The sequence below is a fragment of the Melanerpes formicivorus genome, unplaced genomic scaffold (genome assembly GCF_026170545.1).
Source record: "Melanerpes formicivorus ecotype bairdi unplaced genomic scaffold, bMelFor1.0.p_v2 SCAF_20, whole genome shotgun sequence".
Lineage (NCBI taxonomy): Eukaryota > Metazoa > Chordata > Aves > Piciformes > Picidae > Melanerpes > Melanerpes formicivorus.
The window spans coordinates 2,119,695-2,145,000 of NW_027142372.1; the positions used below are offsets into that span (position 1 = coordinate 2,119,695).

The 25,306-nt window shown below is 39.2% G+C and overlaps 1 long non-coding RNA gene across 1 annotated transcript in view; it reads left to right on the plus strand.

The window, feature by feature from the left end:
* LOC137447408 (uncharacterized) overlaps positions 1-25,306 on the plus strand; it is a 111,943-nt gene that overhangs the window by 82,888 nt on the left and 3,749 nt on the right. The window contains exon 2 of the long non-coding RNA XR_010988860.1: positions 13,551-13,667. This is a non-coding gene — a long non-coding RNA (uncharacterized lncRNA). The remainder of the gene's footprint in view (positions 1-13,550; positions 13,668-25,306) is intronic.

Sequence of the window (25,306 nt, forward strand, 5' to 3'; positions counted from 1 at the left end):
TCAGCAGGACAGGCCGGGCCCCAGCAAAGAAAGCCAAGGGCCTGTAAAGGAACTTGTCCCGAATGGTGATCCTCGGGGCTCTTGTGTGACAAGGTACATAGTTTCTATTCAGGAACAGGCAGATTATCGGTTACTATAGTTTCCCTAATGCTCAAATGGAGCTCAGGCCTAAGCTGAACAGAATAGGTTAAAAGGTGCCGATGTTTGGGCCTGCGAAACCACATGTTGAGAGTCAGAGACCAAACAAAACAAAGAGCACATCTCTCTGGTCTTTGATGTCTTCTCTGAGGGATGCGGAGTGAGAAAAATGCAGCCGTGCCCCCCGCGCTCAGCGCCCGGCCGGCCGGGACAATGCGCCAGTGTGGGAGCACAGGGCGCCGCGGGGCAGTCCTTGTCCCGGATCCTCCGCCCAGGAGCTGGACTCTTCCGAGGGGAGAGCCACCAGAGACTGCTGCGGCCCGTCTCCAAAATCCTTCTAACCGCACACGTTTATTCTGCCATTTGCCCCCCCCTACAAGACACGCGCTGTGGTCTCAAACACAAACAAACTCAGGGCCCTTGAAGTACAAAGTTTAACTTGACTTAATTTCCTGTTTTCTGCATTTGTTTCCTTTTAGTCTGTCTTTTAGTATTCCATTTGCGTTGCGTGCTTTAAAAAACTCTTTACAGTGCTTCAGCTAACAGCTTTTTATTTCACTGCTTGCCTCAGTGTCTGCTTTGAATCCGCTGTGGAGCTGGTGCGGTGGCTGCTCTGCGCTTCTTGCATGAATCACTGATTCTGCTGTGTTTTTTTTTTACCCCCATTTGTGTGTATACCGTGTTTTCAAACAATTTATATTCACCACAAAAATGTTCCACGTAGGATATCCCCTGATAGCACAAGCAATGCTTTTGCATTTTTCATAAGCAGGATTAAAATACCCATGCCTCATGCTCATGATGTAGGTTTCCTCCATTCTGTTGAAACTCGTTTTAGTGTTTTAATTTTTTATTAAAACTCTTGTAAGCAAGACAAATGCGCATCGGCACTAAAGGGAGACTGCCAGCTTTGATAGGTTATATTGCCACAATTTGCTGCTGCTCTATGAGTATTCCAGCACTCTCAAGATCCAAGTATTATGCAAAGCAAAATTAATCAGCACCTGCATCTTTTAAAAATAATAGAATTCATGAATTCTAAAGTTTTATCAGCGTTATTGTAATTCTGATTGTCGTCGGTTCTTTATACCATTATAGAAAAATATCTAATTGTAACAACTGTATTCCTATAGTGAACATATTACTTGAATTCAAACCCTAACAATGGCAATAGGATAACTGTCCTTGAATTTGAGCCTTTTGTGATACATCAATAGGCTTACAATGTGCTGAATTAGCAGGCATATTAATGGGCAGATGCAGCACCAGCCCATTCTTTTTACCCAAATCTTCTTATGCAAATACCCCATGAATCCAGTTCAAAGAGCTAGCTTTAAAATGAGCTTCTACACACATTCAGATGGGCCCTTTCACAACTGGCAATGGGACTTAGATAGAAAGTGACATGAGAAAAGTTTAGACACTTGTTTTTATAACTGAACATGATCTTGTTATCATAATCTGATACTGGTAACTGGCATGGTCTGGTTGTAGAATTTTAAGCCTTTAACAGAGGGAGATAATCTAGGCCTTTGTGCTACAATGTACTGAATCCTGCACTTGGTGAAAGCTATCAATGAGAATCGCAGTTCATGCTTTTTCAAACAAAACTTTTTCACGGTAAAAGCTTTTATCCTATGATAATTACTTAACTGATTGTAGCGGTGCCTTTAACGTTAGTGAGCTCGTAACAAGGGCACATAAAGAAGGTTGCGTTATTTTAGAATCAATAAATTATCAAATAAACAGGGTTTGTTTGCTTGTTGAACTAGATGGTAATGAGGTCATTATTAAAAATGCAAATGCATGGCAGCATGGCTAGTAAAAGTTAATGTATTTGGTGATCTTTCTTTTGTTTGCTGCATTTCTTGTGATTGTTTCTCATCAACAGCATCTGGGTGAGGGTATTTTTAATGATTTAATTGCAAATTTAGGAAAACCTGCCAAAGGAATAGAAGTGGAGTAGCTTTACTGAATCTTTGGTGTGGAAGGCCCTTCCTTTAAAGTTATTTTCAATTTGCTCTTTGAGTGAGAATCTATGGTTTTCTAGGTGGTGCTGTGGATTTTTTAAACCATTTAAGAAGTCCAAAGGATGGTGAGTAGGAATTTCATGTTGATGTTTCCCATAGATGCTGACCAAGCTTCATTAAAGCAATGCTTCCTACAGAATATTCTATAGCAAGTACAAAGACAACCAAGAATCGATTCTCAGCTGGAGCAAATTGGCATAACTAATTGACTTCTGTGGATCTGGTCAACATTGTTGCAGCCTTGGCCAGTGTGTGGAGTTGATAGATGTAGATAATTTAAACTACACAAGGTTATTGTAAAAAATGGGGGGGGGGGGGGGGGGGGGAAATAATCTGCTCCTTTATCATTGCATTTAGAGAATCACCATGTACATTAGACTAGTCCTGTACAGCATTATTGATTGGCTTATTCTTTATGATTTTTTTCTGAAATGAATATTTATAGTGTGTTCTGAAGCATTAACAAGGTGATTCTTCTACTGAGATCTTTAGTGCAATAGCTGAGCATAAAAGCAAGCATATCTCTTAAATTAATTAGTAGCAATATTTAGGGACATGAAGACATTTGGTGAACACTTGGATTTTTGATATTGTTTTCTGTTTGCTGCAAAACTGCAATAACAACCTAATGCACTGAAAGAATATGTCAGAGGAACGTGTGGATACACAGAGGGCCTAATTCTGAATTTAGATGTATGTAAGACAGACCTTTCCTGTCTTGGAAACAGAATTTATCACCATTGATCCTGTTGAGCCATTACTGCCTTACTCATCTGCAATAAATTTAATCTTTCAAATTAATGTGTTGCTTGTCAGAAAATGTAGTTGAATGTAAAGGAACACATTAGGATACTGACTGATTTGCTCCAAAGGCTGTAGTTCTCGAAGGAGCTGCTTCTGGGAAACATCAGCCATCTAAGACAGCCCCATTCTGCAGGACAGGTCTTTCAGGGACTTTTCCTAATGTGTGCTCCTAGAATACAAAATAACTGTACATGTTATGCTTTTGTGGAACACTGCAAAGTATTTGTATAGATCGTACTGTATCACATTTAGGCTGTGGTATTTAAAATAACTGCTTACCTCTCTCAACTTTTCATATGTTGTTGCTTTATTTTACTTTTTTTTCCCCACTTTTTGGATGAAGCTGAAGTGATTAAATGAAAGTTTCCTTATCCTGCCATCTTTTACTATGTTTAACCACAGCAAGGAGAAAGGCATGAAAGGAAATCAGGTGCAGGAGAACCACTGAAAGGGTGAAGTGTCAAAGGTAATGTTGGAAAGGAATCATAAAAGGGACAGAACTGTAAAGTGCCTGGAGGGCAAACTACATGGTAGAGCAGTGAAAGGAGAGAGAGATGGGGAATCATCTAAAACATCACTATCTGATTATCTAACTGTATGATATGTAAAAGAGGTAAGGGAAATTTGGTTTAAATTAATGGCTGATAACATCAACCAAGGAGTAGACCAAATTAAGGAAAAAAAACATTTCAGCCTCTGCTTGTTATTGTAGAAATGATTTTAAGATTTTGTTCCTCATTTTACCAGTCTGTAAAATGGGTACAGTAATAGCGACTCTCTAAAAATGGATATGGGGACTCAGAATGGAAATCCTCAAGGACATGTGACCTGTTAGTACCTGTAATTTTACTGCAGTTTACCAACAGGGAGTTAATTTTTTATGTCAACAGTAACAAAAGGCAAGGAGAGGCAAATTGTGCACAATAAATTAATTGGAATGAGCTTCAGTCCTGCTAAATGTCTGCTGTGGTTTGACAGACAGAAGAACAGATCTGAGTAGGGAGAAGACAAAACCAAAGTGTGCTGTTTCCAGAATTAATGTTGCGATAAGCAGGGCGTCTGTGAACATGGTTTTGTATAGGGAAGTAGAATGTAATATGCTGGCATGAAGAAAAAGGAGTTTTCAAATGCTTTTTCTCAAGGAAGAGATATTCTCTAAAGAGAGCTTCATGATGCTGGAGACTACCTGCAATTCTAAGTCAAATTTTCGGAACATGTTTTAATAAGAGCTGCAGGGGCAAAGTAAACCATTTCTGTAAATAAAAATGGGTAAGATATTTTCAGCCAAATTGGAGTTTGATATTTTGCAAATGAAATGGAATGTTTTGATAGTTTGAAAGAAAAACTTTTCATTTCCATATGGCATTTTCCCATAAAAGTAAAAATAATCCACCTCAAAGAAGAGTTTCAGTATCATTTCTTGCACAGATCTCATTGACTTTTATGCATTTTAGTACTTCGAGAAACTGGGGTAAGCATATATTTTCATGCTTTGAGGAACTGGATCCTTAGTTTTTCCTACAGACAAAGCTCAAATTCATTCCCAAGAGACTGAAATTCTTGATTTTGTCATTTTGACTTCTGGCACTGAAATAATAGCTTCATGCCTGCTTTTCTTTTTGTGCATAGAAGGATTTTTTGGTAGTTTCTCTTTTTTAATGTTTGTTTTTCAAATCTCCTTCCAGGGAACAGTTTGGCGTGTTTTGGACCCTCTGAGCAAACCAGTGTTTTCTAAGTACAGGTGTTCACCCAGCAGTAACATTGCACTGTGCTGCATTCCAACCAGAACAAAAAAGCAAATTATACTCACAAAATATGCCAACGTTTGCAAGCTCGCACCTTTGTGAGGGCAGAAATGTTAGTATACTCTGCTAAATCCAAGTCAACAATAACAGAATCATTAGAAGTGCAAGTGGAATTGTTTCTCTGCCAAGTGGAGTGCAATGAGGCTTTACTGTTTGATGAACAGCTGTAAATACTCTGGCTTCCCCCATTGCAGTCGTGCTGTGTAGATAGTAAAGCTGGTGCTTTCTCTCTAACATCACTAGAGTCACTATTATTAGACTCAGTTTGCTGTAGTTTTATAGTTTCTCTGTGCTTCTGTTACCTTCCAGGTATTAGATGTGCTAATACCCTATAGCAAATGCATCCTCGGCAAATCTTACCCTTTCCCTGAAATTTCAGAGCAGGTTTTTAGCAGCAAACCCAGCGCTGCTCCCATTAAAATGCCATCCAGTGGGATTTCTGTGTGCAGGAAACACCTCAGAACTGAGTGATTGTTTTCAAGTCAAATGAGAAGTTAGTGATGAGTTTGACAGTGCAATCCAAATCATCTTATTCAGCATGTGTGATTCTGCTTGTCTTTCACTTACACCTGACAGGTGGAGAAGGAAAGAGTTATTTACTTAGTAAAAAATAACTTCTGTTTTCTGAGATGTTTATTCTAGTGCACTAGAGATTTACATGGATGTGTTAAGCATGGGGTCAGATTAAAAGCTATTGTGTAACAATATGGTTCTTTTGTATGGGTATTGGCATAACTTTTGACTTGGTGTGTAAGCCCTGTGCTACATGTGCCTGTGGGATGAGGTAGTAGGGGAGCTTCCTGCAGACACTAGCCTCTTTCTCTTGGAAATATTCAGTACTCTAGGAGCTCAATCACTGATTTAAACATTATGCAGTTTTGGTTTCATGATATCACCATGTCTACAGGACTTTCTGTATCGAACTTTAGTGCTCTGGTTTGGTTCAAAATAAAGGTGTAGATATTTGCCAGTGGTCAGACCCCTTAGATAAAAACATTGGGACTGTAGGCTAGTATTAGACCAACATAATCAGATGTCAGGTTTGGAGCATGAATGTCCTCAGCTGAGTGACAGTACAACAGAGGCAACGCAGCTCAAAAGATTTAGGGAAAGAATTGCTTCACTGGATAGCCCTACAAATGCACAGCTTATGTAGCAGACTGGCACAGAGAAGGGATATTGGCTCCTTAATCCAGGATCTCAGAAAGAGGATGGGAAAAACAATCTAAACATGTTACAATAATTCAAATCCCTGTAAATACTCTGTTGAATACTGAAAACCATGTAAAATTATTATTGCTCCCCAGACTGCCTATAAATATTGTTATTGTATTGGTTGAATCCAAACATAAAATATTTTCTCCTTGGTTTGTAAAACAGCTGACAGATATAATAGGCACCACTAGCCAACTCTTAATCTCGGTTTTAAGATTTAGATTTGTTCTAGATGTTAGAATTAACCCTGGTTAGAATACATGATAGATTTCTATTCTACAAGAGAAATATCCCCTCTTCAGAAGAAATCCCCTTCTTAAATCATCTAGTCTGTGACATCCCTTTAATCCCTTTATTTTTCTTGAATTTAGCATAAATACTTCCCTTTTTTACACCTCCATCTGTTTGTTCCACTTTTCTGCCTTGGTCCCTGTCTGCAATGCATTGAGCTCTGTTTTCAGTCATAAGGGCATTAGCTAAAGCAGTAGTTTCCCAGAGTTGGTGCCAGAGAATGAGACTGAATGTCTTGAGAATGGTGAAAGACATAAATATACAGAGACACATATTGATCTGTATGTGTGCAGGAGTGGAGATGGATGGATGGGTAGATGGACATGCACGCAAATAAATAATGCAGTCAGTGAATGTACATACACAACTACCACAAAAGTCATAGAACTCCAAGCGCTCTCACTAATAGTCTGGTTAATGAATATAAATGCAGTGCAAACTCAAGCAAGCTTAATGCTTACAATGGTTTGTTCCCAGGCATCTACAGCGAGGTAAGGAGGAGAATTAACATAGGATTATCATATTTTACATATAGACATACTTGCCAACCCTTTTAAGAATGCTTTAAGGACAGATCTAGAGTCTAAGTATTTTGAAGTAAGAATCACTAAATATAGATTGTGCGAAACAGCTGTAATTCTTTTGAATTGCTCGCTGAATGACACAACTGCATGTTCAGTTGACTTCTCCATAATCAAATAAGCCATTTTAGATTTTTAATGTGGAGAGAGAGCAATTCATAAGCTATCCTAAATATTTAGCAAACTTTCATTCGATTAACTAAGCCATATTTGGCACTTTAAGAAACTCTTCACAATTTTAATATTATCAAAAATATCTGCTGAAAGTGAACGGTAAAAGATCTCTGTGTTCTCCCAAGATTCAGGATTCAGCACATTTGCAAGGCACATTCCAGGGATGTTGGAGGTTTTGTGCAGGTACAGTCAAGTGTCTGTAAGATCACCTGGCTGTGTTATGCAGTTGTCTGACAATGTGGGCTGTGGTTTCCTGCATGTTAATATCTGATCTGTGTGCTATCAAAGCACTAGGAGTGTATATTTGATCTGGATGAAGGGAAGGCACATGACTACGTTTCTGTATACTTGGGTTATCTTACAATATGTAGTTTGTGCTGGCTCTGGTAGGACAAACAGTGTCCAATCTGGCATAAAGGCTGCTGATACTTTTTTATTTTTTTTTTAAATGAGCTATAAAAATAAGGTGGCAGAGTGAGTTTCTTCCACCATGTCTCTTTGCATCTCGTGCTTTTTACTTGGTATTAGTGACCTAAAGTCATGTTTTTAGCATATTGTAAAGTGGATCCTCAGATGCACGTTACATTAAAAATATGTGATGAAACCCATATCTACATGTGCTTAATATTGCTTATGTTGAACTGAGGAAAACATTTGATTCCTTTTCTTCATTTATTAATATTACCTAAATCTCTTATTTGCATAATTTATGGGAATGCTTTTCAAGTATGTTTCAGAGTAGCATAGGAAGTTTAGAGCACGAGTAGAAAAGTCTTGTTGCTTCAAAGATTTTAAGCTGTATCATAGATGAAGAGTTGTTGAGGGATGCTGTCGTGAAGGATTTTGCTATGTGTCACTTCTCACCTTTCTACATCTGCTATGTGAGGAGAGCAAGAAGGGTGGTTAGGAAAGGGCAGAGCCAAACTGCTCAGTGGTGAACAATCTAGAAAGTGGCAACAACCACAAGAGATGCCTTTGGAAGATTCAAGAAATGTGTGTTAGGAGAAATGTTTCACATAGGAAGGTATGGCAGTACTGAAAGAGGTTGGCCAGAGTGCCTTGGAGGTTTCTGAAGAGTTGTCTAGACAAAGTCATAGCTCATCTATTGTCTATGACAGTCGTGGGGGAGATTGGAGCGGAAACCTTAGGAGTTCCCTTCCACTAATATTTCTTGCTGTGTTAGTCTGTACCTGCATTGTAGAGGTACCAACAATGAATTTATTGAGGTGGGATTTTCACTGCAGGTGAATTTTCTTTGTGGGTGAATTTTTTCAGTGGCATTTCAGTGATGTTGTACTGGAGCCATAACTTAGCTGTGAAATAAACTCTATGGTTCTAGAATAAAAGCTGTATATTGTATAGCACAACACAGTGAGTGATTATAGTAAATGTTTGAAATCTTGTTTTCTTGTTGAAATTCACCATTACGAGCCATTTACTATATATACAGGGAAGTCCACATTCACACGGGCATCCTATCAGCTTTGTTAAAAAACCCAACCTGAAACATAGCCTCAAACTACAGATCAGTTTCTGCTCTTTCTGCAGCAGCACCAGCCTGAAATTCTGTGTTCTTTTCCATGTTCATTTTCAGAGTTTATCTTTAAAAGTCATTATTGATAATTCTAAAGCATTTTGAAAGGTAATAAACACAGGGTCAGACCAGATGTCCTTCTGTTGTGTCCTGCTATCTGACGCTGGCTTGCAGTGAACGCTTATCAGTGTAAGAGCAGTGCATTATCCTTTCCCTGGAATATCTTTCCAATAATCAGTGGTTCACTCTTCACTGAACTAGGTGGGATCTGAGAATGCATCTCCTAGTAGTGTTCAGCACTTTGCATGTTTAAACCCATTGAAACATACTATTAATTACGGTGGTGCATCTAATGGTGCTGTCATTATGCTCTGATGGATTTTTCCAGATAACCCAGCAACCAGATGTTCATTTGGTCAGTTTCCAAAAGAAATATGCTTCTCTATACATCTTCCATTTGGCATTTAGTGTCATTTTCACAGCAATGTATTTGCAATTAAGAATCTTTCAGTTGGGATTTTTTTTTTAGGGGGGTGTTAACACAGCAATGAGCTCAACTGTGTTTACAGTTGAACTGTTTGAAATTGCATCAGGCAATGACTCACTCTCGGTCACTCTTCAGCTGCTCTGAGTTCTCACCCAAATGTTTGGTAAGTCAGTTTTGGTTGGTTTTGATTTATGGAGGCATGATTTAATAAGGAGATTTGGAGCAGCAGAAAGTATCTGCTGCTGTTCAGGAAGCACAAGTCTTGGAAGCTGGCGGATGTTGGTTCCACAGCAGATCAATCTAGTTGGAGCAAAGGTCATCCTCTAATGGAAAGAAAAACAAAAATCAAACACTCCTATTCCACCATGAGGAGATACTGAGATACCAGGGGGAGGGAGAGCTCCTGTCCAGCCACCTGCGCTGTACAGATCTTTATGGTTCTCTACTTGTGTCTTCTCCCATAGACAAATTAGAGAGTCCAACAGGCATGTGACAGGGCTGAGCAATAACGAAATGTGCTACTGCTCAGCCTCTGCCCGCAGAGTGATCCAGAGCCCTCCCCAGTCAGTGGTGGTTCCCTCCTGTCTTTGTCTTTTCCTGCAAAACCAACTCATGCCCTGACCTGTAATAGTCAGCCTTCATCAGTTTGTTAGGTTCAGTCAATTCAGGAGAGCTCAAGAGGAGCTTTGGTGTGCACAGAGACATGAGAGTGAGGAGACCTGTGTACCTCCATCCATGATCTTCCTGTTTGGTGGAATCGGTATACCATGGCTGATAAACTCAGTATTTTCTTGATTGTCTAGCTGTAGCACAGGGGCTGGCTCTGCTGTTCCTCCACAGTATTCAGATGGCCGAGTGTTGCGTATGCTTCCTCAACACAAGAAGCTTTCTGGAGATGTTTGTGGCTGGTTCTAGCCTGGGTCCAAATTCTAAGTCTGAAAAGTTGAATCATTAAGCCTTGAAGTAGTCCTTTGCTGATACATAGTGTGACATGAATGACATTAAATTCCTGTCTTCTCAAAGCATGTGTGTTTTCCTCATAGAATCAATAAGGTTAAAAAAGACCTCAGAGATCATCAAGTCCAACCTGTCATCCAACACCTCATGACTAACTAAACCATGGCTTCAAGTGCCATGTCCAATCCCTTTTTGAACACCTTCAGGGACGGTGACTCCACCACCTCCCTGGGCAGCACATCCCAGTGGCCAATAACTCTGTGAAGAACTTTCTTCTCATCTTGAGCCTAAACTTCCCCTGGTGCAGCTTGAGACTGTCCCCTCTTGTTCTGTTGCTGGTTGTCTGGGAGAAGAGACCAACCCCCACCTGGCTACAACCTCCCTTCAGGTACTTGTAGAGAGCAATACAGTCTCCCCTGAGCCTCCTCTTCTCCAGGCATTTATTGATAACTGTGAATTCTGAGATAACAGCTGTTGTTTGGTTGAAATGGACAGAATAGCAAATCCCACTCCTTATTCTCATTAAAAGGATGCTGTTCTGCAACGTCAGCCACACTTGTTGTCAATCACATGCGTTTCCATCAGTTTTGTCTCTGGTTTCTGTAACTCTGGTTCTTCCCAAGTCCCAGGGATCAGTATTCAAAATTTCTGTCTTTGAAGCTAAAGATGTACTCCTGAGTATTCTTTGGTGTGCTGTTCAGCATCTTAAGAATAAAATCCCTAGCTAAATTCTTACTCTGTTGTTAAGGACCTAAAGTAAAGGAGCTAACTAAAGCGAGCATACCAACTGTGAAGCTCGCTCTTTCTTTCTCTCTTTTTCTTTTTTTCTTTCTTTCTGTCTGTCATTTCTTTCTCTTTTGCCAGTACCACTCACTTCAATAAAGCTAGCGGCAGCTTTTAAACCAGAACAAGTTGTACAATCCAGGGGTGTGTGTCTGTCCACATAAATTTCACTTCTTTAAATTAAAACCCCAATAAATGAAAACTGTCCGGATGCACTGGTTATAAATGAAAGGCTGACTCAGTGTCTGCAATGCCCATTAATGAGCCTTTCCTACACTCCCTAATCATCTTGATTGCCTTATTGAATGAAACATGTGACGCAAACTTTGTGCAGAATCTCAGTGGTGCTCAAGCACTCACTTTAGTCTTTGTAGAATAAGTGGTGATTTACTTCTGGCACATTTTCAAATGGCAGCTCTTTAAATTTGTGGTCTTCGGTTGACTCTTCTACTTATACAGATAGTTTCTCAGAGGATCAGTTATCTGATAATACCAGAAAAGTCATGCCAAGCCCTCGGTCATGTACTATTTTGCCTGTTCAACATGAAGTCAACATACTTTTCTCATGGGAGAACTGGCTGAAGTGGAAATCTGCTGCATATTTTCCTATATCTGTGGCCCTTTAAAGAAATAATCTGAATGGTTTTAACCCAAATATTAGTTATGTCTATGTAATAAAAGTTTTGTTAGTAAACACCCCAGTTTTCAATCATCCCAGAGTTGGGATGGGTAGCCCATTTAAACTATAACTATGGCCCTATCGTGTATCTCATGAAGAAGTATTATCCTGTGGCCCTTTGTACTGCGTGAGTACTATGAGCTTCCTGCTGACATTTGCACTCTCAGGAAAAAGCTGAAGTTTACAATGGAAATGGAAAGGGAAATGATTGAATAAGCTTTGAAAACTGAACTACTCTTCATCCTTCTGGGCATGGCAAGAAAGACATGGAGCACAATCACAAGGAAGTTACTAAACTTAAACTTCTGGTGTTCTCATACTTGTTGCTGGCTATGTACATCTGTAATAGAACTCAATCATGTTGAGTTCTTATCTTAAAAAAATATTCTTATTAAAAATGAGAACATTAAATAGTAGTTGACTACGTTGTTAATAGCTTGTAGCTCCCAGGATTCCGATCTGAGTTGGTTTGATTTGGGTTTAAGGACAGCCAACAGTGTGCAAATTTATTCTATATCGATGAAAATGGATTTTTCTGAATGCTGTTGCATTAACAAGTTAGTCAGCTAATGTTTTCAAGTTGTAAACTTTAACTCTGTGCTTTCAGCATTTGCAAATGTGTGCTTGTCCTTATTCTTTCATTTTATATCTTACTGAAGGAGAAGGCAACTGCTCTCGCAGATGCAAAATAGTAACTATTTGGCTTTGCTTTCCATCATAGCTCTTCAGCTTCTGTCTCACCATTTCCACATAGTGTAGATGTGATCAGAGCACGAGGGTGCTAACATGAGAGCTCTCCTAGCTTATTTGATATTCCAGAGAGGACAATCTTTAAGAATAGGTTTTCTTACCAACAGAGTTCCCATTTCAAAAAACCAACACATTCTATAATGTTATGAACTAGAATATGTGGATGAGAAGGTGTGCTGCACATAGAAGCCCCCACAAGGAATTGGGCTTGCATACCTGTTGTCCTTCAGGAGGCTGAATTGTCAGCAAAGCATGGGGAGAGGAAAATAAGAGGCTCTGGGGTTCAACTGTGAGCCATACAAGTAGAGGAATGGTGTAGGCAGAAGGTTAATAGACAGAAGGTTAAGGGAAAAAAAAACTGACACCAGAACCAACAGGAGGAAGAAAGAAACAGTGAAGAGGGAGGACAGGGAAAAGTAACATGCAAAATTTACACAATGGGAAGAGCTACCTGTGCACCACAAACAGATGAAAATAACATTGTAGAGAAAACTGTGTTAGCTGGAAGTGTTTGTGATGCACCTAGAACATATCTGTAATGTTTGTATTCTTAAGTGCTCTATGTAGATTTCTAATTTGCTTCTCTAAATGCTTTAAAATGTTAGATGCATCTCATGCAGTGGGATGAAAATGAGATTTTATTTTGATGAATATTTAATTTTTCTTTCCTAATGTTGTAGTATACACAGAAAAAAAATAGGATGTGGATTAGTTCAACAGGAACTCAGGACAACTTCTTTTATGTGATCAAGGGTGTTAGGTATTGTGAACTATAAAAACATTTCATTGTTAGACAAGAAGAGTTAAATGTATCACTTTTAGCAATCTTCCAAATTAAACAGCCAAGTTTTTCTCTTCCCTCTGTCAATATGACATCATTTTGTTTATACTGAAAAAACTGGTTTAGAGGTACATCTTGAGTTGGAACAGGTTGTTTGGTGTGGCAAGAATTCATAAAACATTCTTAGAAGTTTTCATTTTTGTCTCAGTAAGAGGAAGTCAAAACAAACATTTTCAGACATATAAACCATATACTTCAAGCATTGCTTCCAGTGCTGCCTTCCTCCCCCCAGCCCCTTTTTTCTGCAAACACACAAACTTTAATCAAATACATTAGTACAAAGAGGAAAAACATATGAGGAAGAAGCTGTACATCTGTAAAGGAGGGTTGTCAATACTCTGTGTTTATTCCAGTTCCCGGTCCTTCAATTTTTTCCTATTTAAGCAGTTTTGCAGTACCTTAAAAAAACCCAAACAGCTAACAATCACAGTCACTTGAGGACTACATTATATAGATTATGTTCTCATTTTCCTCCTGATAGGAACTTTCTGGTCATTTTGTCTTGTTCTGCTGGAACCTGAGTGCCCCTGACTGCTGCCTGTTGGTGTGGGGAGAACCATCCTTCCAGACCCAGCTCCCACAGCACAGCTTTTCTGAGGTATGTTGCTATAATGAGCATAAAGCACTAACATGTCAAAGTGCTCCTGTAGCTGGAGCTTTAGGTGGCATCTTAATGTCTTTAGGAAGCAGATGGGGGACCTGGCTCCATACATGTGAGTAATAGAGGGCTCTGTCAGTGTAGAGCATGCCATGATATCTGGTAATGGTAACCAACAAGGCGCTGAAGTCACTTCTAAAAGTATCATGTTGCAGCACAGAGCTTCCTGGCGTGCTGTCAGGTGGCTCTTGTGAACCAAGACTGCTCTGCAGCAGCTACAGTTATTCTTAGAGACACTTCCCATTCCTTGAGAAAATCTGGTGTGAGAGGCTTATTTGGCTTTTATCTTTAGAAGCAAGTATTTAAATATTGGACTAATTTGTAGCTCGTTCACAGCTCAGCTGCAGCCCTGCCAGCTGTGCTGGGATCAGTGACAAGCCTTTCTTCCCCCTCCAAAGCACACTTGCAAACAGATCCAGGGCCTAGGAGCACATTGCCCCAGAGGCAACTCGACTTTTTCACAAGCATGTAGCTGCCTGGGGGAGTTTTCTAGAACAAGTAGAAAATTACATATTCCTTAGCAAAGAGAGACCTTATACATGCACACAGAAAACTTACTGTCTTCGTGAGCCTTGCAATAGTGTTGCTGTTGCTGGGGTCCACTCTGCTGTGTTTGGAAATGGAGAAGTGTTGCTGACCATGAAGCACAGTGTTGCCACAGTGCATCAATGCAGCTTAGAGGCAGAGATATGAGCTGTCCATACCGGTAGTGAAAGGGGAGGAGAGTAAAAACCTCTGTTCCCTTAAGGGGTGTTGGCTCAGAATGGTAGGAGCAATATATATTTAACCAAAGCTGCCTCTTTCTTTTATTTTATTTTTTTAATTTCCTTTTTTTCTGTTGGATGGCCTCTTGTGACATGGGACAGCATTCTTGCAGGACTTAGCAGAACAAAGTTCCGTTTTGGGTGGAGATCAGAAACTTAGTTAATAGGCTGAGGTAGGGATTAGTAATAACTGCACTGGGAGGTATCTGGCTGTGGAGGTTAGCAGTCATTTGTCAATACAGAGCATTGTTCCCACATTCACAGAGAAGCCAGTTGTACTCTTTATTCTTGTCTGCACCCATCTCTTCTGGTTTGGGGAAATGAGGTTGGGAGCGTGTTTGCCCTCCTAGATTAGGAAAGCTGGTCTGTCCATTCTTGCAGCCTAATTAATCATAAATACACTTATCAGAAGTTCATCAGCCTTCCCTTTTGAAGCCCATTGTTAGACTGGTTAGGCTGGTTGAAAACTTCACTTGCATTTTGGAGAAGTATTTGGTGGCAGCTAGGCAAGCTCTGGGGCAGCAATTCCAGGCAGAGGATGCCGTGGGCTGTGTGACCTTGCTTGGCATTGGGCAGGAGCAGGGTGCATCCCTAACCTGGCAGTAGAATGAGTTACCAACTTGTCAGTTTTGCTTCACTGCAAAAATAAACAAATCTTACTTTTATAGTTGCATGTTCATATGGAACTCTCCATCTGAGGGAACAGAAATGAACTTGCACCTTTCTCTTTTGGCACAATCTATTTAACCCGCCAGTAAACAAAGATGTATTTAAGGGGAAAGTATTTCTCTTACATTTGCCAAGCATTTTTTTTCTTTAGTTCAGGGGATTTCTCCTTGTTTACACCACTGTTAACTTTAGTCCATTTTACAGGCATGAAAGATGCTTTTTTTCAATCCCATTCTTCTTGTAAGAAGTGTGAAGGAGTAAAAGCAACCAATCCCTCACTGTTAACATGAGCTGCTGAAGTGATTATATTAGTTCATGATTACTGTCCAGATGCTCTAAGCACTGGGGTCTCACCACCGGCTGGGAGATTCCCATAGCAAGCGTCAGTAATAGATAGTGTGAGAAAAAGAAACATGATCGGGGCTCTTCTTAAAGAGAGTAAAATATACACCCAGCAGGGATGAGAATATCCTAGAAACAAACAGCAGGGAGCCGAAACGAGGAAGAAACAGTGCAGGAAATGGAGCTACATTTCTGATTTTATCAGATTAGCGGAAGCCAAACAGGGGAGAAATCAGAGGGTTTCTGTGAAAGCGGGAGAGCGTGTTAGATTCACCCTTGACCAGTAAACCCAGTTTTCACACTGAGTCTATGTGAGAGAGCAGAAGAGGCATAGAAGTTGAGTGAGATGTCAGCTTATCATGAAATGGTTGGTTTCTTTCTTATTAAAATTTTCTTTTTTTTAAGCTTTCATCTTTTTTCAACTTCAGGTCAGCTTTGTAAGAAACTGCTCTTTAGAACTTGCTTTAAAAAATTGCTTGCTAAATTGAGCCCATTTCATTAATGGCTTTGGTCTTTCCTAAGCAGTGTTTTTTGAGCTCTTCTTTTTTTTTTCTTTTCTCTTTCTTTTTACTGAAACATAGTTCTGGCTGCTCTGTGTTGTCTCATAGTGACATTTTGGGCTTTTATTAATTATTGCAATTCAAGTGCAACAAATACAGAGCTAACTAAATGAGCCTTTAAAAGCATGTTGCTCTTAATTGAATGGAAACTTGGAAGGCACTGGTTGAACTGGGTGAGATTCACCAAGGGCAATAAATACATTATAGCTACTCAGTGTTTTAGGCAAATGTTGACTGTCTCTAATGAAATTAATTTGATTTTCAAAATGAGGAAAGGGGCTGGAAGTAATAGGAGTGTAAGGTCGACAAATGATCCTATAAGAGCTTTGCAGTGGCAGGTGGAGTGGAGCAGATCATGGGATGAAAAGCAAAAGGAGATTTCTCATTAGTGTGTCAGGTTAACTTGCAGTGATTAAAGTGTGAAGCCTTGCAGGAGATGATGTTTCGTTTCTCCAAAAATCAGGGCTTGTAAGCAAAACTAGGAGAAGGAATCAAACTAACAGAGGAGTCTCAGCCCTACTATGTCATGGGGTTTAGGATCTTGGCAAAGTTAAGCTTCCTGAATAAAAGATGAAAATTGGTCCTTAGTATGTTTAATTAAAAAGGAGATTGAGAATTATTTAAATATAAAGTGATTTAATGAAAACCAATATTTGAATATAAGGCTTAATTTCCCTTAAAATAAATCATGACTAAGGATGAGAAACTTTACATGCAAATCCTGTGATTTGGAGACCCCTGCGTGGAAGGGGAGCTCAGATGCACTGTGTCTGTCACAGCCCTTAGAGGACTGGCCCTGATGGCTGGCGTGTTGGATGTGCATGCTGGATGCATACAGTGCTGCATCTACTGAGCTGTATAAGACTGGAACACTGTTCCAGGCTGTGCAATAGTGAGCAAGGCTTCCATTTCCCCTGGAAGAATGAGGAATCCATGGCATTCACTTGACTGATGAATATGGAATATGATCAATGCTATGTGATTGAGGAAGCATTTGGTTTAAGAATGATTATTTAGAACAGGCTTTCATTTTACTATTTTAATTCTTTGTTTTAGAGTACTTTTAGTTTAAGGCCTCCAACTTTCATAAGTGATGACTAGCATAAATATATAAAATATTTAAAATAATTCTAGAATGCATTTTAGTTTAATTTGGGATAAATTTAATGGACATTTTCAAAATAAATGTTTTGAAACATTTTTACCACAAGGTGTGGGTAAGAAAAGTACTAAATACCAAGAGAGACAGAATGTGTGAGTTGTCATGTTTTGTGGACTGAATGGACACAATGTTCACACAGGCAGCTTTTGGTGGGTTGAAGACAGGTTCTGCTGGTTGGGCTGGGCTCAGGAGTCAGCACTCAGCAAATTCCTTTTGGCTGTCTTAATCTGTGCTGTTACAGAACTTTGAGAACTCTTGCTCTTAGTACCTCTATGAATGTTTTAGCAAATGTGTTTATTGTTTCAGAGCAAAGAGCTTTTCCTGGAGCTTCACTGAACAACAGAGAATCCCGGTCACTTCCAGATAGGTAACCGAGACGAAAGATTATGTCCTTGTGGCACTACAGATTAGAAGACAACTATGCTACCTTTACGTCTTTCAGAAAAAGCAGGATAAATTAACCAGGCAAGGAGTTAGCCAGAAGAGTTTTGTGATCAGCATTCTCCAGCTTCCGGTGCCTGAGCAAGTGGGCTTGGACATCTTTGTGCAGCACTGTGCTGTTCTGTGTGCATGCATTGCTTCAGTCATATTCTGAGTTAAACTACAGTTCCTTCCTCCACACTAGTCTCCTAACCTCCCAACTGTCTCCTCTCTTGTTTTACCCATTGATAATAAATATTCCTTCAAACCAAAAAGCATGATAGAAATCCAAATGACATGAGGTATGGGGGTTGAGTTTCTGACCTGGAACAGCATATAAGGGAGGAAAGTCTTTAAAATCTGCTTTATTTGAGGGAGCAGGTACCTGTTGTTTTTAGCTATCAAATATGTCCTTTTATCTGGAAAATATTCACACTTAAATACAATGAGGGAGGGCTAGCATAAAAACAAGAAAACATTTTGTGTGGCAATATGAAGTATTTCAAAAGAAACCTGCAGTGCGTAATTCTCCACCTAGCAGAAGCTGGGGTAGAACTTTCTGCTTCTCATAAATGTGAAATTAGTTCATGTCTTTTTTTTTTTCTTTTTCTTTTATGGTGTTGGCAATTATTCAGTGCACCATAAGCCCCACATCCTAAATGTCTTGATTCATGTCTAAACAGTGCTTGTATTAGCTGTACCCTAATTAATCCTTTTGTGCCACACGTTGAATTTGCCCAGCATGCTTTTTATTGCCAGGAATAGATGCACCAAATCTGCTGATGCCAAAGAGGTAACGTGTATTTAACGTGCATCAGCACTTGCTCTCTCTTTTGTAATTGCTGATCCTCCTGCACTTAATAATACACTACTATGTTAAGGTTATATACAACTCAAGCAGCGCTAACTATCAGGGCGTGTGGTTATTTTATAATAACCACATTTTAGGGTGTGTTTCAATTTTACAGGGTGGTCATTTACTCCAAATTACTTTGTCATTTCTTAAAGTCATTGTGTAATTAATTTATTAAAGAAAAAAATATAATTTGATTTTTAAAGATGCATTAAATAGCATTCATTATAATGCTTAGCTCTTAGCACATTTGTCATCCTCAGTACTTTATAGCCATTTTGCTAATTAATTGTTACAGCATCTTTGTGGTGAGCAGCTAGCTGCCTGAAAGTTAGGAGCGCTGAGACAGGGAAGTTTTAGTTTGCCCAAGATTACTGTGATTTGCCCAGGAGTTGATTTTAGAGCCAGTATTAGCATTTTATTGTTTCTGACTACCAGGTCACGTGCTCAAAAACCTTCCTGTTCCCCAAACTATACAGACTCATGGAATGGTCTAGGTTAGAAGGGACCTCCAAAGGTCATGTCCAATCCCCTCTGCAGTAAGCAGGAGCATCCACAACTAGATCAGGTTGCCCAGAGCCCTGTTGAGCCCTATCTCAAAAATTATTTAATCTTTAAAACAGATATGAATGGAGCCTTAAACAAGGCACAAGCCAGCTCTGTGATCAACAGAATCCCAGCTGTGTGAAGAAATATTTGCTTCCTATGCTTGAAAACTAAAATTCCTGTACACCACTGGTCTTTGGAGGCAGTGCAAATTCACATAAATGTCCACCAGTTCTTTTCCTGATGTTTCATCAGCTAATTAGTGGCTGTGAGGCAGTAATCCATGTTTCTGTTGCCTCCTTTAAGGTCTTTTCAAGCTGCAATCTAACTACTAGCTCTCGGCCTGTGATTAAATTTCTGAGCTGCTTTCAGTCCCAAGAGCATTCAGCACAGTAAAAAGAAACATCTTCACTGCAGGCTTCTAACAGGTTCAGTATAAAGCAAAAGAAGGTGTTTGTCTGTCATTTGTAGATTCATCCTTAAGGGAGGAGAGAAAGGAGAGGTGGTAAACAGAAGGTGAAATGACTGAAATGAAACCGACTAGATGCTGAGGGCTTCTGAGGTAACTGACCATCATATTTGGGCAAATGTAGGAAGTAGAAAGATGTTTTTAAAACAGTTTATCCAGACAACAACTTGAAGAAAATCTTACTGCAACAGTTTCATTAATATTGCTAGTTTTCTTGGAGTGTTGCTAATACTAGGATATAATAGTATCTGTGCATGTATATATAAAAAATCTATGTAGTATTGAATTCCTATACTCTAATATAAGGTATCTATACAATCACATGATTTTATAATAATTTCTTTTATGACATGCATGTTGTATACATACAATTTTATAAAATCACATTATTTTACAAGACTCAATTTCCATTTGTTAAAAAAAATCAGTCTGAAAATGTACCTTAAACATGCAAAAGCTTAACAGTGCTGGGAGGCAGGTTAGAACTACTCACAACTTTTAAATGCTTGTGGTTTACAGTGCTGTGGATATATTTCCTTGCAGAATGTGGGCTGGATAATATTATACTCATATTAAAATGAGTGTCTATATATATAGTATACATATATGTGTGCGTGTATATGTATGAGTATATATATATATAGAGAGAGAGTATTATAGCTGGATCATTTTCAAATTATCAGTCTTTTTAGTTTGTTGATTTTAACTTTGATACTAGCACTGAAGGCATTCAAACCAAATCCTCCAGTTTCCCCAAATTTATAAGTTACTGACTCTTGAGTTTCCAGCACAGTTATCTTTGACTTAGATACTATGTGAACACTTCAAAATACTAAATAATAATTTAAAAGGAAAAGGTGACTCTTGTAATGTTCCCAAAGATCCTAGTCGTCCCTGGGATCATGTTGTAGCACTTCACCTTCAGGAGCATAGCCTCAAAAATACAGGGTTTTCAGACTGATAGGACTTCATGATAATGGTAGTTTGCAACATTATAAACTTCAAGGACTTTGCATTAAAACAAAATGAAAACTGTAAAGTACTGGTGGCACTGACTTGCTGAAAGACTGTGCTTTGTGATTATATACCATCATCAGGAAGAAATCTTAAAGGTTATTTCCTTGAGTGCTCAAACAGATCCTCACCAGAGTCTACCTCATTGAAATCTACTCAACCAATCTTTAAGAACACTGCTTACTGTATCTCAGTTTCTGGCCTATCCTTCAAAATCAGTCTCTGGTAAAGTTAAAGGGGTGATTCATACACCTGGAAAAGGAATTGAATATTCAAGTCACTTGTCAGGCTGGCAGGTTTAAATTATATAACAGGAAGCTTTCTATTCATATGTAATGTAACTGAATCACCACTTCTTTATTGATAATTCATTATATGTTGCTGCTATCACTCTGCAGCTCTGAAATGCTTTTTGCTATAATGATTTTATACCGTACTAGTATAATGGCCTTCTGACTGTGTCAATCAGCACTACTTGCGTGTACAATAATATTATTCTGCAATCTGTCTTGGGAGAATGCTTAAAAGCTTTCTCTCATTTTCTCCATTTAACTCATGTATTATCTGAGTTTTTACATTAAATGGCCTTACTTAATATCCCATGACATGTCACCTATTTTCTAGGGAGGATACTGATACAGTACTTACCAATTCCAGAATCTATACTAATCAAATTACACCTACCCACCTCAGCCAAGAGCCGTTAGTTCAGTGCAGCCCCATTTAATCTGTTGGAAGAACTTAGGAGAAGGAACAAAAACAATGTGAACTGCAGTTGGCTAAATGCAGGAATAGTTGATGCAATTTGTTTGGTGAAGAGGGATTAGAAGATATTGAAGTTGAGCTGAGGTACAGGGGTCAATTTATACACAGATTTGTTGCCAGATCTCCGCCTACACTGGTAGCATGCTTATGAAGACAATGGGGCTAATCCAGCAAATATTTATGCTATTTCTGATATGCACTTTGTGGTAGATACTTCTGCTGAATGTGACTTTTTGGCTGCAAAATTAAATGTGGGTGCAAAAGTAACAAACTCAGGGAGACTTTACAGAAAGTTCAGTCCCAGTGCAGACAACAATCATAGTTTTGCATTGATAGGCTGCCTGGAAGTCCCAAATAGTTACTGTAAACCCCTTCCACAGTCAGGTTAATGTACTGGAAATTTTAAGACTTGAAATACCAGCTGCTGAGCACAAAATCCTGCACTGGAACCAGTGCCAAGACATTTAATCTGTTTGACATAGACATTTCCCCTAAAAATATTGGATACACTTAAATCTTATTTGTTGTCTGATTCAGTCAATGCCATGGTGTAACTGACTTCTATGTTAAAGAATAAAGGACTATTTACCAAACAGTAAGTGTAATGTTTAAGGGTGGCAGGTGTCCATTTACATTAACATTTACTTATAATATAATCCCATCTACTCTGCATATGAGAACTTCAGGCAAAGTTAATGCAGCAAGTGTGCAGTCTCCAAGTACAGGCAGAATTAATTTGCTCAGCCACACAAGAAGAATAGCAAGGTGGAAAAGCAGTAGTTTACTTAGCCCAGAACCTTATTAACTCATAGGACAATAAATTGTACCGTTCACACTGGCATACTTTTCTCCATCTATTTTTAAGCCAGCCTTCCTTGGGAACTGGATATTCCTGCCTGGGCATTTGCATCTGCAAATGGAGGAGATTTTCAGTTGCAGAGCTCATACAAAGATGCAGTCAGCCAAAGATACAAGTATTTTTGTGCCTCGTGAATGGGAATATGCACAATAAAGTATATGTAAATGGTTTTCATGAGTTTGCTGACAAAATAGCTCCCACCTGGACCTCTCCAAACTCCTGCCTGCTTCAATATATTGGTAAAAATCATAAAGAACTTCCTGCACAATTGGCAGGGAAAAAATCCATAGGAAAACTGCATATTCCATGATTAAAAGTTGAAAAATTGCCACAGAAACCTTTCTTTTTTTTTTCTCTTTTGCCATTTCCTCCACTGTGATATCTGCCAACCTTGCTTTTGTAGCTGCTCACAGGCTTTCGGAGGCTCTAGGGACATAAACCTGCCTGGGTGACATTGGCATTGTCATGTCACGGGTCTGTACCCTGTCCTAGTCTGGATTTCTGCTTTCAGCTGAGCACAAAATTCAACCTAAAGGATTTTGATTTTCTCCAGTAATAGCAGTGACATCACTGGGCAGAGACAGCATGCTCTCCATCACAGTCTCATGGTGTTTCACAGAGGCAAGAAAGCATCATAATGCTGGAACATGATTTATATAGTCTCAGAAGGTTGTGAGACCAAAATATAAAGTTACTGGATGTGGGCAGCTTGATGTGATGTCTCCCAACTCCATCTGCAGTGGTCAGACCTTCTGGAGGCCACTGTTAGTTGTTCATCCTATGCTTTACTCCAGTCCTTGCAGTGTGTTGTCTCCCAGAAATACAGCAAGTGTCTTTTGCTTCTAAAATACGCTATAATTGATCATTTTATGGCTTTGTGGTACCACACTCTTAAGTCTTTGAATGCCTCGCTATAAGTATAATTAATAACCCAAAGAAGAAATAATGTTTACTTATGGACAATTTAAATGTGAACATGTAAAATGAAGTCATAAGGGACTCTGGGTAGAAAGTTCTTTGGAAAGAAGCTATTGGTTTTCTTTGAATGTGTTTATTTTGTAATTTGAGAGAAATAAACAGTTACTATGGCAACTGTGGTATCACAGGCAACACAGGGAGCAAGCAGGATAGAGTATACTTACCAATTAGTGGAATGAGTTTTAGTATTTGAAAAGAGACACTTTGCCTGCTGATGTGATGATGCATCTTAATTTGGCCTCCAAGGAAAGTTAGTTTGCTCCTGTGCATCCTTTTGGCAATAGCATTAGCTATTGCTCTTGATGTTGCACCTTTCTTTCTGGTTTGCTCCTCTTTGAAGGTTCTCACTGCTCCTTGGGCAGCAGGCAGCTCACAGGTCAGAGCCACCCTGTCTGTGGGGATGGCATCCCAGGCCATGCAGGCACAGTTCACCAGAAGGTGGAGAGGAAAAATAATTTATGCTGTTGTGATATCCAAGATGTTCAGAGCACATCACTAATGTTGATTAATCCTTATTCTGATGAGGTAGGTAAGCATTATTACCTTAGGAATTTTTGATATTTTTTTTAAACTCTTTTTAATACATGAGGCAGTTGAAGTTTAAGTTTTTTCAGGGTCAGGGAGAAGTGGAAGTAAGGAGTCCCTGGTTTCTAGTCCTGTGTTCTGACCACTACTCAGCTATCCCAGTTTTTGTTTGCTAAACCCTATCGCTTCCCATTATTAGTAGTTGTAGTAGCAGCAGTAGTGCAGTCTTGAAAAAGCAAAATGCTGTAGTGCACTAGATGTTGTTTCCCTTTTATTTCACTTTTTGTTTTCAAAGGACAGCAGCACAGGAGCTCTCATGCATATAATTATAATCATATGTATGCCACCTTATCAAAATTTGGGGTTTCTTTCCCTCTTTTTAATTTTCTTTATTTTCTTTCAGGAGGATGGAAGGCATTTTTGGCTGCTCTGCAGGCAGTCCATATATATGTAAAATTGTCCAGATACTGCAGAGTAGTTCAGTGTCATGTTTAATCAGTGTATTGATGTGTCATTTTCATATATGTGTGCACACACACATGAACACCTACTTTAATTTCTTTTGCATTTGCTTTTATTTGTGTATATGTTATACAAGTGAGCATCTATCTATTATTTCCATTACTAAATATAGTACATATAGGACTCTTGACTGTGCTCTTTTCCTTCCCTTTAAAGAGCATTAGCACCAGTTAATTTTATTTGTTTACTTATGTCATCTCTGCAAGAGACAACCTTTACCAATATTATTTTTTACCCTAGCACCACATTCGGAGAAGATTGTGTTTCAAAGCTGACAGATTCCCCCTCCCTAAAGAAGAAACACAGTGCTGCAATTTGTCTTTTTAACCAAGCTATGTGGGTCTGGGTAGCATGAAAAAAAAAAAGGAAAGTGTTGTCCTTGTCACCTGCCATTTTTCTAGCCGACTTGACACCCCCAGGCTTCCCAACAGCTCTTTCCAGCAGGAGCTGTCTCGGAGCTCTTAGCATCACCAAATAATTGAGGTTGTCACATCTCTTGTTCATTGTTTTTTCCAGGCCTGGAAAAAATGCAAATATTTCATTGTAGTCATTAATTTTCCCATCCTTTTCTTCAAGCATCTCATTGGTTTGATCTGATGAAAAGGGCTGAAGGCATTATTGCAAACACAGTGGCATCCAGGTTCTGCCTATAGTGGGGAAGAATCTCATCAGATAAAGTCTCAGGGAGGTCATCAATCACAGTTGCTGACAACCATTTTGCCTTCGTTTGTTACAGATGTGAACATGCTTAATTATTTGTAGTGTAATTAGTTCATGAAATGTCAGGAAATGTCAAACTGTGTTCACAGCACAGATTTTTGCAGCAAAGAGCAATGAGAGCAAGTGTCAGTGGGAGACGTGGAGGACTGATGGGGGGAACTGTGTCTGCAGGCAAATGAGGGAAATGGTTTGAGGGACAAATGAGGGTCAAAATATTAAGATTAAAGTTTTGAGAGGGAGATCTGCAAGGGAGCTGTGAAAAGTGGGGCATGAATGATGTCACGATGCAGCAGCATTTCAAGCACGTGTCTGAAGTGGGAGGAGGGAAGATAACTCAATATTTACACTTGGTTTAATTTGATTTTTGTAAATGTTGGCTTTCAACAGCAGGTCTTAAGCAAGAAGAATTCA